Source organism: Mesoplodon densirostris, chromosome 13 (genome assembly GCF_025265405.1).
Source record: "Mesoplodon densirostris isolate mMesDen1 chromosome 13, mMesDen1 primary haplotype, whole genome shotgun sequence".
NCBI lineage: Eukaryota > Metazoa > Chordata > Mammalia > Artiodactyla > Ziphiidae > Mesoplodon > Mesoplodon densirostris.
The window spans coordinates 19,647,891-19,661,894 of NC_082673.1; positions in this window are offsets into that span (position 1 = coordinate 19,647,891).

Sequence of the window (14,004 nt, forward strand, 5' to 3'; positions counted from 1 at the left end):
CACTAATTTGAAAAGAGATATCCACGTCAATGTTCATGGCAGCATTATTTACAATACCCCAAATATTTAGGCAACCTAAGTGAGATGGGGGGGAAGGGCAACTTGGGGAAGGGGATAGAGAGATACACACTAGGTATAAAATAAATAAGATACAAAGCTGTAATTTACAGAACAGGGAATATAGCCAATTTAAAAAATAACTTTATGTGGTGTGTAGCTATAGAAATATCAAATCACTATGTTGTGCACTTGAAATTAATGTAATATTTTAAGTAATCTTACTTCAATAAAAATCTAAATAGAACTGTTTTTAATAATGGATTTTTGTGAAATAGTTTGAACCTTCCAAGTGGGTTTTATATGATTATCAGTTGATAAATTCAACCTGAAAATAGCTGATTGACCAAGACATTTTGTTAAATGCCCTTGATAAGACTATGATAAAAGGTAGGTAGTTAATTCTTATAGATTCCTATACATAATAAATATATAACCTCTGATCTAGTTAAGTTAAATTTTAATCAAATTATGATAACGCACAGTATGTTCTAAAGAAAGCATATCAAATAACATCTTCTACAAACATAAAAAAGAGGAAAAAATTAAAATCTTTATAAAATGTGTCTGAAATATTTATATCAAAAGACTTCTCTTAGCCAGGAGATATACATATAGGTCCAAATGTCACCTGATGTCAATATGTTCAACATATTATTTAATTTGAGGAAATGTGTTTGAAGCATTCAGACCAGACTGCATTTATCTTGCATAAGTGCAAAGAAGTGCATGAGAAGTCTCCATTTTCCATAAGACAATGTGAGAAACTAAATCACAAGCTGATCGATGACATTTTGACAGCCTAACTAACCAGCATTTCATCTATATTACTAAACATAACATTTTCAAGGCAATCCAGAATGTAAATTTATATCATTGACCCAAAAGGGGAAAAGTGCTCATTTCAAGCCCTATGCATTGTTCTATGTCAGATCATTGCTAGTCTGTACAAGAAATTTGTGTCAATCATGTTTTTTCAAACTTTTCACATCACATAGATGCTACATAAAACTTAACTTGGATAAAATCAGGAAATTAAAGAGAAAAAATTAAAATGTAACACATTTTTATGTGCTCAGATTATTTGATATATATTTTGATGCATTTTAAGCATGCAAATATTTCTAATTTAAAGAAAAACCTACTTCTGATTCTAGACAGAATAGCATATACAATAGTTATAATGTCACATCAGAAAAGGGACAGTTCTTCACATAGACTCACTAAGGCCTAGATGGAAAATATGTGAATATCAGTCAACAGTACTCTCTCCAGTGTCCATGACAGGCATCACTGTATCATCAGAACAGAGTTTCCAGCTGCAGTCAAATATGTCTTCAGAATTGTTCTCAACATAGTACTCCAGACACTCATTACTATTCTATTCTATCATTTAAAATTTGCCATCTTAAATTATGCAAATGCTGGTTCTATGAGTGTCTAAATATTGTTTAAATGAACCTGATGTTGATTTTTTAAATATTATGAATATTAAATACTTCATTTTTACATTTGCAAGTAACGTCTAGTAGGCTATTGCTAAGATCAAGGAAAGGATTAAAACTTGCAAAAAGAAAGAAAAAAGAGATTATTTGGTGAATAAGCTAATTAAAAAACAAAGATGCTAAAGATGATGATATCTATCAAGTGCCCATTAAACTCTCCTTTTGGCCAGTGTGAAAACTAGGTGGGTCTAGGGAATGACGGCAGATTACCATAAACTTTAGGAAAGCAGTAACACAGAAAAAGAGAGCTCTTCAAGTCCAGGCTGCTGTGTAACCTGCCTGAGACTTGAGTCTCATGACCTATGATACTTAGGGATGTTTTATGGAGACTCTGCTGAGCTCCAATAAGAGAAACATTGGTCAGATCCATAATTTGGAGCAATGTCTTGTCAGATTTTATCAACAATGATTCTCCATTTGAGCAGCAGGTCCTGGTTAATGGGCCCTGTTAAAGACTAAACATCTGACTGTAGGACATCAAGTAAATATTAAACCTGAGTTGCCTATTGCAAACTCAAAGTTTTCTATTCCAATAAATAAATAAGTTTGTCATGCACTGCCATTAAATTGGGATGGTATAGGAGAGACTAGATCCAGAAGACACATGCAAATTGCACAAATAATTGGCTCAGGCATCCATGGTACCTTCCCTTGTTGTTTTGTTACCCTTCTCTGACCTCTCCTTTGGCCTTTGGATAGTTCTTATAACCAGTTAACCAAAGATAAATATTTGGAGGCCTGGATTACAGATGGATCTGCATGGTTTGTTGGTACTAACCAAAACTGGCTATCTACTGTCCGTATTTTCCAACAGTTCCAGGCAGGGTAATCCTGAAAGACAACTGTGAGGTAAATCTTTCCAGTGAGTAGAATTCTCAACTTTACATTTGAGGTGGGAGTTTTCCTATAGGGTATGGTATATGCCTCATACTAGAAACCAATATATATGGTGTTACTTCCACCATGGCCACAAAACCCAGGGCTGGAAACCAAGGCATTAGAGTAGGAGTACCTTTTACTCTCATATATAACAACCCATTCACAGCATGAGTCTTCATACTTCCCCAGCCTTGGAATCAGTAGGTACGAAGGCTCTTGTTTCCAAAGGAGGAAGCTTCCGTCAAGGAACACAGTCCCAGCGCCATTAAACTGGAAGCTGAGGCTGCTCCCCAGCCATTTATGGCTGTTCGTGCCTATAAATCAGGAGAGAAGAGTGTTACTAAGTTGGCCAGGATAATTTATAACCTGATTATTTGCTTATGAATATTAACAGCAAATGTGTTAAGTCAATATTAAATGAACGACTGAGGATCTAGAACTTTGGAAATAAGAATTTGCGTCCCTCCACTAGGTAAAAAACACAGATGAATCAAGGTGTTGGCAGAGCTCAAGGGAAACAGGATGGAAGGAAACTCTGATTATCAAATTCCCTTGATACCAGCTATAGAAGTAAAGACAGCAGCAGCTATGCTAATATTACTGTAAAAGTTATACTATTTTTTAAACTCAGAAGTACTTCAAAATCTTAATTTAAAAATAAAGGAACTGCATATAAGGAATGTAAAGTGACCTATGTATAGTCACGCAAACAGTCAACAGCAGAACCCACGTTTACTGACCTGTTAGGCTATGTCTTTTTCATCAGGTTATGCTGCAGCACTGTCAGTGCCACAGTTGAGGGGAGATGAGAGGAGGACTCACTAAGGTGTGGGGCAGAGATAGGGCCCTAGTTGCCTGCTCTAGAGTTAATGATGCATTGAGAATGCCAGGCATTCTCCAGTGTGAGGTGCCCAGTTTAGTTTGATCATCTCTCCCAAAGTGCTCTTTTTAGGTCCAAGCCTGAGAAAGAAATATGGGAATGCACTAATAAGCAGAGCAGACTCACATCTCACTGGAATGATTGTATTTAGGTCAATAATGACTTTATAATTTTCCCCAAAGATAATCATTGGTTATTTATCATTTTATTATGACTTGAGAACTTATTCTAGTGGTTTTCCTCAATTGAAGAATGTCTATTATATGAGAAAAATAATGTCTAAATGACATTTCTCTAGTTTAAAAAAGAATGTTGTCATTACCCAGTTCCTTCCTTTCCTTTTTAAATATGGAATTGTATAGTACATGGTAAGATCATGATGTTCAAACATAAGAAACTATTATTTATTTCTTTTTATAATTATGTTCATTATAATGGCTTCATAATAACATATAGATTTATCATAGATTTACTAGTGTGTTTTATTAGATATTTAATTTGTTTTTGATAATTTACTATAAAAATCACCATAATAAACATATTTGCATCTTCATCTTTATATACAGTAATAAGTAGCACCATAGAATAAAAATTTCAAAGTATATTACCAGGTAAGGGAATATACAACATTTTTAAGTGCTTGCATTAAAATATGGATTAATATTGACACATTATATCTATACATTATTACAATAACTCTTCAGTGATATAATTTGTCTATTTATTCAATTCTTTTATATCCCTCAGTAAGGCCCTGTAATTCTTTTTATGTAAATTTTTGTGTGTTTCTTGTTATGTTTATTTGTAACTATGTCATATTTTTGTTGGTGTTCTGAATGGATTTTCTGTTGTATTATATGTTCAAATTAATTATTACTGGCACAAAAAAGCTATTGATTTTTACATACTTATTTGAAAATAGACACTTTTTTGAATAGTCTTACTATAATATTCAAATATTTTTATTAGAATAAAATACTTTTATTTCAGGTTATGCAAATTGTATTTTGGATCTCAGGTGCCTTTACCTTTCCACTGTAGATATTCATATCTCCATATTTTTTTTTTAGAAAATAGAAGATATAAAAAATTAATAAAAATAACTTACTTAGGTATAAAATTCTTGGGTCACAATATTTTCCTCAGACTCTGGTTTAATCACATTTTGGTCAGATTGTTCTCAAGTCTACTGTTGAGAGGTAACTATTTTCACAGTGTCATACAATTTCCTGATTTGAGTGGAAAATCAAATTCATTTAGCACCGCTGTGCCCTCTTGCAATGACTCCTGCCCCAACCATCTGATGATTTAATTGCTATAACTTCGGAAGTTTATAGTAAACTTCAATGTCAGTAACCCCTGCTTCCAAGAATTTTTCTATCGATAGAATCATCCTAGGGACACATACATCCCATCACTATTGCTACCTGTTCAATATGCTCAGTTCTTCTTAGGAAAATGTTTTTTTCCTAGGTGTTGAAAGAGACAACCAGAGCATAGGGAAACGTGTCCTGGTAGCTTCAGAGATTAGTACCTGGGGTGTTAAGGTCCAGTTTCTGTTACAGAAAGAGTGCTGTGTATCTAGGACTTGTGACAGGTGGGAAAGTAAAAGATGCTTTTCAATTTTTTTAACCTAAGCCATTTCATGGCTGTTGCATGAGGAAAAACTGAAACCATGCCCCATATCCACTAGGTTAAAATAAGAGATGGCGAACTAAGACTTTTGAGCTTATCTGTGATTTAAAAAAATTAAAGGACAGATAATTGAACAGACTTTTCAGAACTGGCAATATTTTTTACAAGTGAGAGAGATACTCTGTAGTTTTCTGGGTGGAATAAAATTCTGTGAATCATTAAGTTCAAATCAAATCGAGGAAAACAATGGTTATTTGGGGAATTCTTTTTTCTATTAAATATATACATCTCTCCCGTTTCCTAGCATTTTACATTTTAAAGAAGTTGTTTTTGTTGCTACATTTTTTTTCTTCATACCTAGTTTTACTTTTTGTCACGGCTCAAAACATTATACTTCAAAGACAATACTGAAAGTTCTCTAGGGATTTGTGTTGCTTTATTGAGTAATCTTTGATCAGATTGTAATGGAAAATCCCTGCAGGTGATATAAAATGTGTACATACATTTGAATACATAAAATATGTATTTTTTTATGTCATCCATCTTTGACATTTCTAAATATGGACTTATTTAGCATGCTGGCCCCAAAATGATGGGCTCATCTTGGGAGTATATTTCAAAAGAGTGACAATTTTAAAAATTGATGATGAAAATAATTGGATTTATAAATTCTTTGAAAACCAGGGAGTCTGTCTCAACAACAATAGTAAAAACTGCTACTGGAGTATATAGAAACGTAAAATTAAAGATAAATAATGTCCTTGTTGCATTAAATATATTTTAAATTTTGTTAACCATCATGATGTTCACAAGCTTGGAAAGCTTAAAAGTTGAATACTAACACATTTAAACTGAGGGATAATTTGTATATAAAATAAATATGTGATATTACCTCTATTGGCATTTATAAGTCCAAAAATCCTAGATTTTATTAATATATTATGTGTTTTTATGTAGGTTCATATTATGTTTTAAAAGAAAAACAAGAATGCTAAAAATTAGGGTTATCCATTTGTTCAGTTGTCACTCATTAAATTATCATTTTTTCCCCTGAGGCTATATTTGCACTTGGATAGTTATGCAGGGAGTGCTGAGGAAACATCTCTAGGATTTGAAACAATTGCAAACAGTCATATTATGATAAACAGTCAAAGCCAATAAGCTGCTTCAATGTAATTCCTTTTTATTTACTTGTGAAAACAAAAGCTGTAGTGAGGGTTTAAAACACACTTTTTCAAAAAAAAAAAAAAGGCAAATAAACTACCACCAACAAAATGCAAATAAAAATACTTGTGATTACATTTCTGAGCTTCTACTTAGACGTTCTGTGTTCTTTTATGGGATGGCCAGTCAGATGTGGTCACAAGAAAGAACACAAGAAAGGCACCAGAAAACAAAGTTTATTATACTCACAGGTCCTAGAGAAACAGAGTTACCACAGGTCAGGAGGAGCCACATGGGGTAGTGGGGAGTACCAAGGAGTAGGGCTCAACTAAGCAGATCCGGGACTCATGGGCAAATATTTTAATTGAAGGTGGTAGTGGAGTACACAAGAAAAGGCATGAGAGGATTTCACTGGTGTGTTACTAGGTCATGGACAGGGGAGGGCAGGAAGGAGAACCTGTTGTAGGGAGGGGCCATCCCTATCACGCTGGTATACCTGATCACTTGGGCAGGGTGTGCATAGCCTGTTTGCAGGGATGTGTAGGCAGCAGGGAGAAAATATGAAGTTTCAAAAGTTTGTAGTACACTATAATACTCCTAAAAAACAGGAAGCTGTGTTACCTTACAGATGACGTTGTGTGTCCAAGGTCCCCAAGACCAACCTCAGGTTCAGTTGTTCACTGGAAAGATTCACAGAATTCAGAAAAGCTGTTATACTTATGATTATGGTTTATTACAGTGAAATGATACAGATTAAAATCAGCAAAAGAAAAAGCTATATGGGTAGAGTCCAGGAGAGACCAGGCACAAGCTTTCAATTGTCATCTTCCAGTGGAGTCATATGAATAATACTTAATGATTCAAGTAGTGATGTGTACCAACACATATGGAATACTGTCAACCAGATAAGTTAATCCAAGCCTTAGTGTCTAGGGATTTTACTGGTGGTAGGCAAGGAGCACCAACATGGTTGATCTTAGGTACTCAGTCTCTAGTCACACCAGAGGTCAGACTGATTCTGCATGGCTCAAGACTCCCACCATAAATCACATTGTCATCATAAACTATCTGATGTGTATCAAGGCCCAGGTTAAACAAGGATACTATTATGAGGTAGCATATTCCAAGGGCTTAGAAGTTGTCTGCTAGGAGCAGGTCAAGGGGCAGACGTTTCTTGAGAATGTATAGGGCTTGAACACCCCAGACCTGCTAGTCAACCATTTCTTTTAAACTTTATTGAGGTATAATTGATGCACAAAAAATTGCATACATTTAATGTAAACATTTTGATGAGTTTGAAAGTATGCATGCTCCCAAAAGTAAATACTAAACATAACCATCACCTCCAAAAATTTCCTTGTGTTCTTTTATGTTTGGTTTTCTTTTCTTTTCTTTTTCTTTTCTTTTCTTTTTTTTTTTTTTGGGTAAGGACACAACATAAAATCTATCCTCTCAACATATTTTATATTTTTTTATATCTTTATTGGAGTATAATTGCTTTACAATGGTGTGTTAGTTTCTGCTTTATAACAAAGTGAATCAGTTATACATATACATATGTTCCCATATCTTTTCCTTCTTGTGTCTCCCTCTCAACATATTTTAAAGTGTACAATACCGTCTTGTTAACTTATGGATACTTTGTTGTACAGCAGGTCTCTAGAACTTATTCATCTTGTGTAACAGAAAATTCATACTCATGGTAAAACAATTCCACATTTTACTCACCCCCTACCCCTGACAACCACCATTCTATTCTCTGCTTCTATGGGTTTGACTATTTAAATGCCTCATATTAATGGAATCACGCAGTATTTGTTCTTCTGTGACTGGCTTATTTCACTTTGTAGTGTCCTCTAGTTTTCTCTATGTTGCTGAAAATGGCAGGCTTTCTTTCCTTTTTAAGAACTAATCTTTATGGAGTAAATAATATTCCATTGATGGACTATTCTAAATAATATTCCACTGATATACATTGTATCTTCCATATTTTCTTCATTCATTCATTTCTTGATGGACATTTGAGTTGCTTTGATATCTTGGCTATTGTAAATAATGATGCAATGACACAGAAGAGCAGACATCCCTTTGAGGTCTGGATTTCAATTCTTTTGGATATACACCCAGAAGCTGGATTGCTGGACCATACGGTAGTTCTATTTTTCATGTTTTTGAGGAACTTTCATACTGTTTTCCATTGAGGCTGCACCATTCTACATTCTCACCAACAGCGTATATGGGTTCCTTTTCTCCACCTCCTTGCTAACATGTTATCTTTTGTTTTTTGGTAAGGGTTATCCTAACAGATGTGAGGTGACATCTCATTGTGGTTTTGATCTGAATTTCCCTAAAAATTAGGGATTTTGTGTATCTTCTTTTAATGTATGCTGGCCATATGGATGTCTTCTTTGAAGAAATACTACATAAGTCCTTTGTACATTTTTAAAATCAGGTTATTTGTTTCTTTTGCTATTAAGTTGTAGAAGGCTCATATATTTTGGATATAAATCTTTTATTATGTAGATTGTTTGCAAATATTTTCTCCGATCTGTTTGCTGCCTTTTCTCTAGATTTTTTCCTCTGCTGTGCAGATTTTTAGTCTTATGTATTCCACTTGTCTATGTTTTATTTTGTTGCCTGCAGTTTTTTGCATCAAACATTGCCAAGACCAATATCAAGACATTTTCCTTCTATGTTTCTCAAAAAGTCTTACAGTTTAAGAACATACTTTTAAGTCTTTTATTCATTTTGAGTTAATTTTCACATATAATGTAAGATATGAGTTCAATTTTCTTTTCCAAGTGGATATCCAGTTTTTCCAACACCACTTATTGAAGAGACTATCTTTTCCCCATTTATGTATTCTTGGCACCACTGTTGATGTCAGTTACCATATGTATTTGGATTTATTTCTATACTCTCTGTTCTGTTCCTTGGTCTATATGTCTGTTTTAGGCCACTATCATACTGTTTGTTTTTTTATTAGTGTAGCTTTGTAATGTATTTTGAAATCAAAAAGTGTGATGCCTTCAGCTTTGTTCTTTTTCAAGATTTTTTTTTTAACTATTTAGGATCTTTTATGGTTTCATATAAATTTGGGTATTTTTTTCTAGTTCTGTAAAAATTGTGATTGGAATTTTGATAGGGAGTGCATAAAATCTACATATTTCTTTAGGTAGTATGGTCATTTTAACAATATTAATCTTATGATCCATGAACACTGAATATCTTTACATTTATTTGTGTCTGCTTTAGTTTCTTTCATCAGTGTTTTATAGTTTTTCAGTATACAAGTCTTGCTTCTTTGGTTAAGTTTATTCCTAAGTATTTTATTCTTTGATGCTATTATAAATGGGATTATTCCTTTAATTTCCTTTCTATATAGTTGTTGGTATGTAGAAACAACTGATTTTTACATGTTGATTTTGCATCCTGCAATTTTGATGAATTTATTTATTAGTTCTAACAGTTTTTGGTCAAGTCTTTATTTCTATGCATAAGATCATGTCATAAGCAGAGACAATTTTACTTTCTTTCCAGTTTAGATGGCTTTTATTTATTTATTTATTTTGAATAATTGCTTTGTCTAGGATTTCCATAAATGACTATGTTGAATAGAAGTAATCAGAGTATATATCCATGTCTTTTTCTTCTTGTCTTAGAGCAAAAACTTTCATATTTTACTGTTGAGTCAAGATTTGAAGCAAACTCTGTTCTAGACGCAGAGGAACAGTATTTAAAAAGATAAGGTCACTTTTTTCATAAAATTTACATTATGCAGGGGGATGGCACTGAATAAATGAGTAAATAAATAAAGAAGATAATTTCAGAGAGTTTTAAATGAAATTAAAATAATAAAAGAGTATCATGGTGTTGATAGAAATTTAGCTGGGTGTATTATTTTAGATTGATCAGATCAGATAAGGTCTCTTTGAGGAAGTGATATTTAAGCTGAGATATATATAAATCAATCACCACACATCAAAATAAAAATAAGAGAAAACATTGAAATTTAGTAATTAAAGCCAATCTGTGACATACACTCATTAAAAAGTGTAAGTGATTTAGAAAAGAAAATAGACAAAGCCTAGTGCAGTGAAAGCAGATTTTGGAGGTATGTGAGTCTTGAGAATATGTTGGAGTCAAATAGGAAGAAGACATAGTGTTTCCAACAATGGAATTAAAACATAGATGTAGGAATGACTATGACATGCCTCTGGATATTATATCAAGATATTTTGTAAATTTAGAAAAAAGAAACTGAACAGAAGAATAGTCACTGTAGATTTGATAATTCCAGTAATGTTATTTTTTATGTTCGTTTTGCAGAAAGTAAAATTTAACAAATGGCTATATTACTGTTTTTTTTTTTTTTCACTTGAAAGGTCTAATCCTTGCCCATATATAAGATTATTAGGGAGTGGCGGGAAATAGAGATGGATAATAGGGAACTGAAGTCAGTTTAATGGGTAACTTCAAAGCCAGTAAGTGAGGCTTTCTTGGGCGCTTATTATTATTATATAGGCCTAAAGAGGTATTATTGTGTTCTTTGTATTACCACTTAACAGTTAATGGTGGAAAACAATGAATGGGTCAGGGACGCAAGAGGCAAACTCCCAAAATTCTTTATAAAATGTCTTAATTATTGCTAAATATTGCATTAATGACAAAAATAATGACATTACTGACAGTGTAGCAGCATAATGTGGTGTAAAGGGCATAAGCCTAGCAGGTCAGAAAAGCTATGTCTGCCATTAACTGATTGTGTGACCATAAATAGGTCACTTTACGTCACTTAACTTCAGTTCTTTCATTTTTAAATTAACCTCTTAAGGTTCTTCTGAGTTTAAAAATTGTATGATTTAATGATGAGTGCCTTGTAACAAGATTTAGTCATAATTTGTGTCAAGCCTTGCTCAAAGAAAGAGAATCTGAGAGTGAAGTGATTTGCGTTGATAATATTCCAGGTTGCATTTTCTGAGTCTCCTTAAATTATCTGTACCCCAATGCATGCGTTCATTAGTAATCATTGCATACAGGCAAGCATACAGGACAGTGGGTTTGCTCTTTCTCCTGGAAATTCTCACTTCTCCTCTCTCTCTTTTTTTTTTTTTTTTTTTGTGGTACGCGGGCCTCTCACTGTTGTGGCCTCTCCCGTTGCGAAGCACAGGCTCCGGACGCGCAGGCTCAGCGGCCATGGCTCACGGGCCCAGCCCCTCAGCGACATGTGGGATCTTCCTGGACCGGGGCACGGAACCATGTCTCCTGCATCGGCAGGCAGACTCTCAACCACTGCGCCACCAGGGAAGCCCTCCTCTCCATTTTTAAAACAGTTAACATTACACTTTTCTGCATGCCTCACCTAGATTTTAAGACACCATTAAATAACATGAAATATTTATTTGTGATTTATGTTAGATATAATATTCAGAGTGGTGTGTGCTTTATGAGTGAATGAACTGAGTTATGGGTTGATGACTCTAAAGGACAATCTTTTAAGAGAAGAAAAATCCAATGGTGGAATTGCAAAACTACCTATGGGTGTCTTATTGGAACTTTACCATTGCCATATTGTTCATCTTTCTTCTGTTCTCTCTTCATCACTTATTTTATTTTTTTAAGATTTTGTTATGTTTATTTTTTAAAATTATCATTTATTTTTGGCTGTGTTGGGTCTTCATTGCTGCACATGGGCTTTCTCTAGTTGTGGCAAGTGGGGGCTACTCTTAGTTGTGGTAAGAGGACTTCTCATTGCAGTGGCTTCTCTTGTTGCAGAGCACAGGCTTTAGGCATGTGGGCTTCAGTAGTTGTGGCACGGGGGCTTCAGTAGTTGCCGCACACAGGCTCTAGAGCGCAGGCTCAGTAGTTGTGGCACACGGGCTTAGTTGCTCCACGGCATGTGGGATCTTCCTGGACCAGGGTTTGAACCCGTGTCCCCTGCATTGGCAGGCGGATTCTGAACCACTGCGCCACCAGGGAAGCCCCATCACATTTTTAAAGGGGATATTCTTCAGGGAACAAAAGTCTTTGTATATGTATATGACAATAATAAAGGCAAAAACAAAGTATTAGTAAATTCAACAGACAGATGGTTACATGTCATATATATGTTTCACTTTTACTTTGTGGAGAGTCTGTTAAAATGATATATAACCACCTGGAAGTACAATTTTTATCATTATGTCAAGAGAGAATAATCAAATACAATATTTGTACATTTAGGATGTACAACACATAGAAGTAATTGACACCAATACAAGTACAGCATCAAGCAAAGAAGATAATATTCTGTTAAACTAAATATTCTCTGTCCTTCATTATTTAAAATATAGAAAACTAATTTTTTTCAAGCAAGCACCCCTCATCCCCCACAAAAAATTGTTATACTTGAAAAAATTTCAATCTTATAGATATGCACCTAGTCAACTTCCCTCTGTGTATAGAATATGTAGCATCTGAATTCAAGGAATATGATTTCAAACTCTCAATACTCTAGTGCACAAACACATATCCCCATAATTTGTAAATAGCTGTTATCACTTGTTAGGATAACTTAATTAAACTTGCTTATTAAAAACCTTTAATTCGTTAGTGATAAAATCTTGATTAGTACATTTTCCTGCTAGATGACCTTCTAATTTAATAGAAAATGAATTTTTAAATGGGGAAAAATGCCTGTGGCAGAGATTTTATGCTAGTGAATAGAGTTTGCAATACACATAGGGATATATTTGAGCCTAATTAGTAAGGGTACAGATGAATTTTTATTTCATACACCAGAAGTGTCATTGATGAACCACAGTGAGGAATTTGAAATACATTCAGATTGGCAGTGTGGGACTGAAATCTGTGGGAAAAATCACAAGCTAATTCATTGATTGCCCCTTGGAAATTACTGCTGTTAATTGTTAGGTAATTAACATGGAGCTACAATTATACTGGCCTAAGGGGGTGATTAATGTTTCAACATGTCACATTAGCAGCGGCTGAATTTTCAAAGCTTTTCTTTTCACATGGTTTAGGAGACAGATGGTATATTGTCTATGGATTTTTTTCTTTTTTCTTTTTTTTTTTTTTTTACTAAAGTTTATGCTGACAGTAAGTCTGTGAATTTTCTGTTCTTGAGCCTCCTTTTACAGATATAAATTTTAACATAAGAATTTAATAACTTTATGAAATAATGCAATATTTGCTAATAATATTCCTCTACCTAAAATATATATTGTTAAATAGGAAATTTATTTAAATTTTATGTACTGGTATAAAAGCAAAACTGTCTTAAATTTGAGGAGTTGGCATTTTTCTTTATGACACGTCTTAAATTATTTAGTGATGTAAGAAGTAAAAGAATTGTACGATATCATATTTATAACAATCAATATAATTTAAGCAGAAACCAAATAAACCATGCTGAACAAATGCATTTAGTAACAGTAATATAGAGTGCATTAATATCTCTATCCTTTAACATCTCCCTACCTCTGTCACCTTTTTTTCTCCTTAAAGCTAAGTATTCTCAATACTCCAAATCCTACTTTAGCCTCGTTCATTGTGGCATGGATTTTTTAGAACTATCCTCTGAAACAAATTGATCCCTAAACATCAAGGCTAAAAATGAATGGACAGAATAAATCAAATCGATTTCTTATTTAGGGAGGATCCATGCAGAAACCAACACCACTCATTACAAAGTTAGCTTGAGATGTTACATTATGTATTAAGAATTTTCTATACTAATCCTTTTTTTTTTTAATCTCTATAGCACATCTGTTAAACCATCACAGAGTTTGGGGTTCGACTATCTTATGATGAAAATAACTCTGAAAAAATTATATCCAAAATGTAGTTCTATAATTGTAAAAATCATTTTTGATGCTGTAAAAC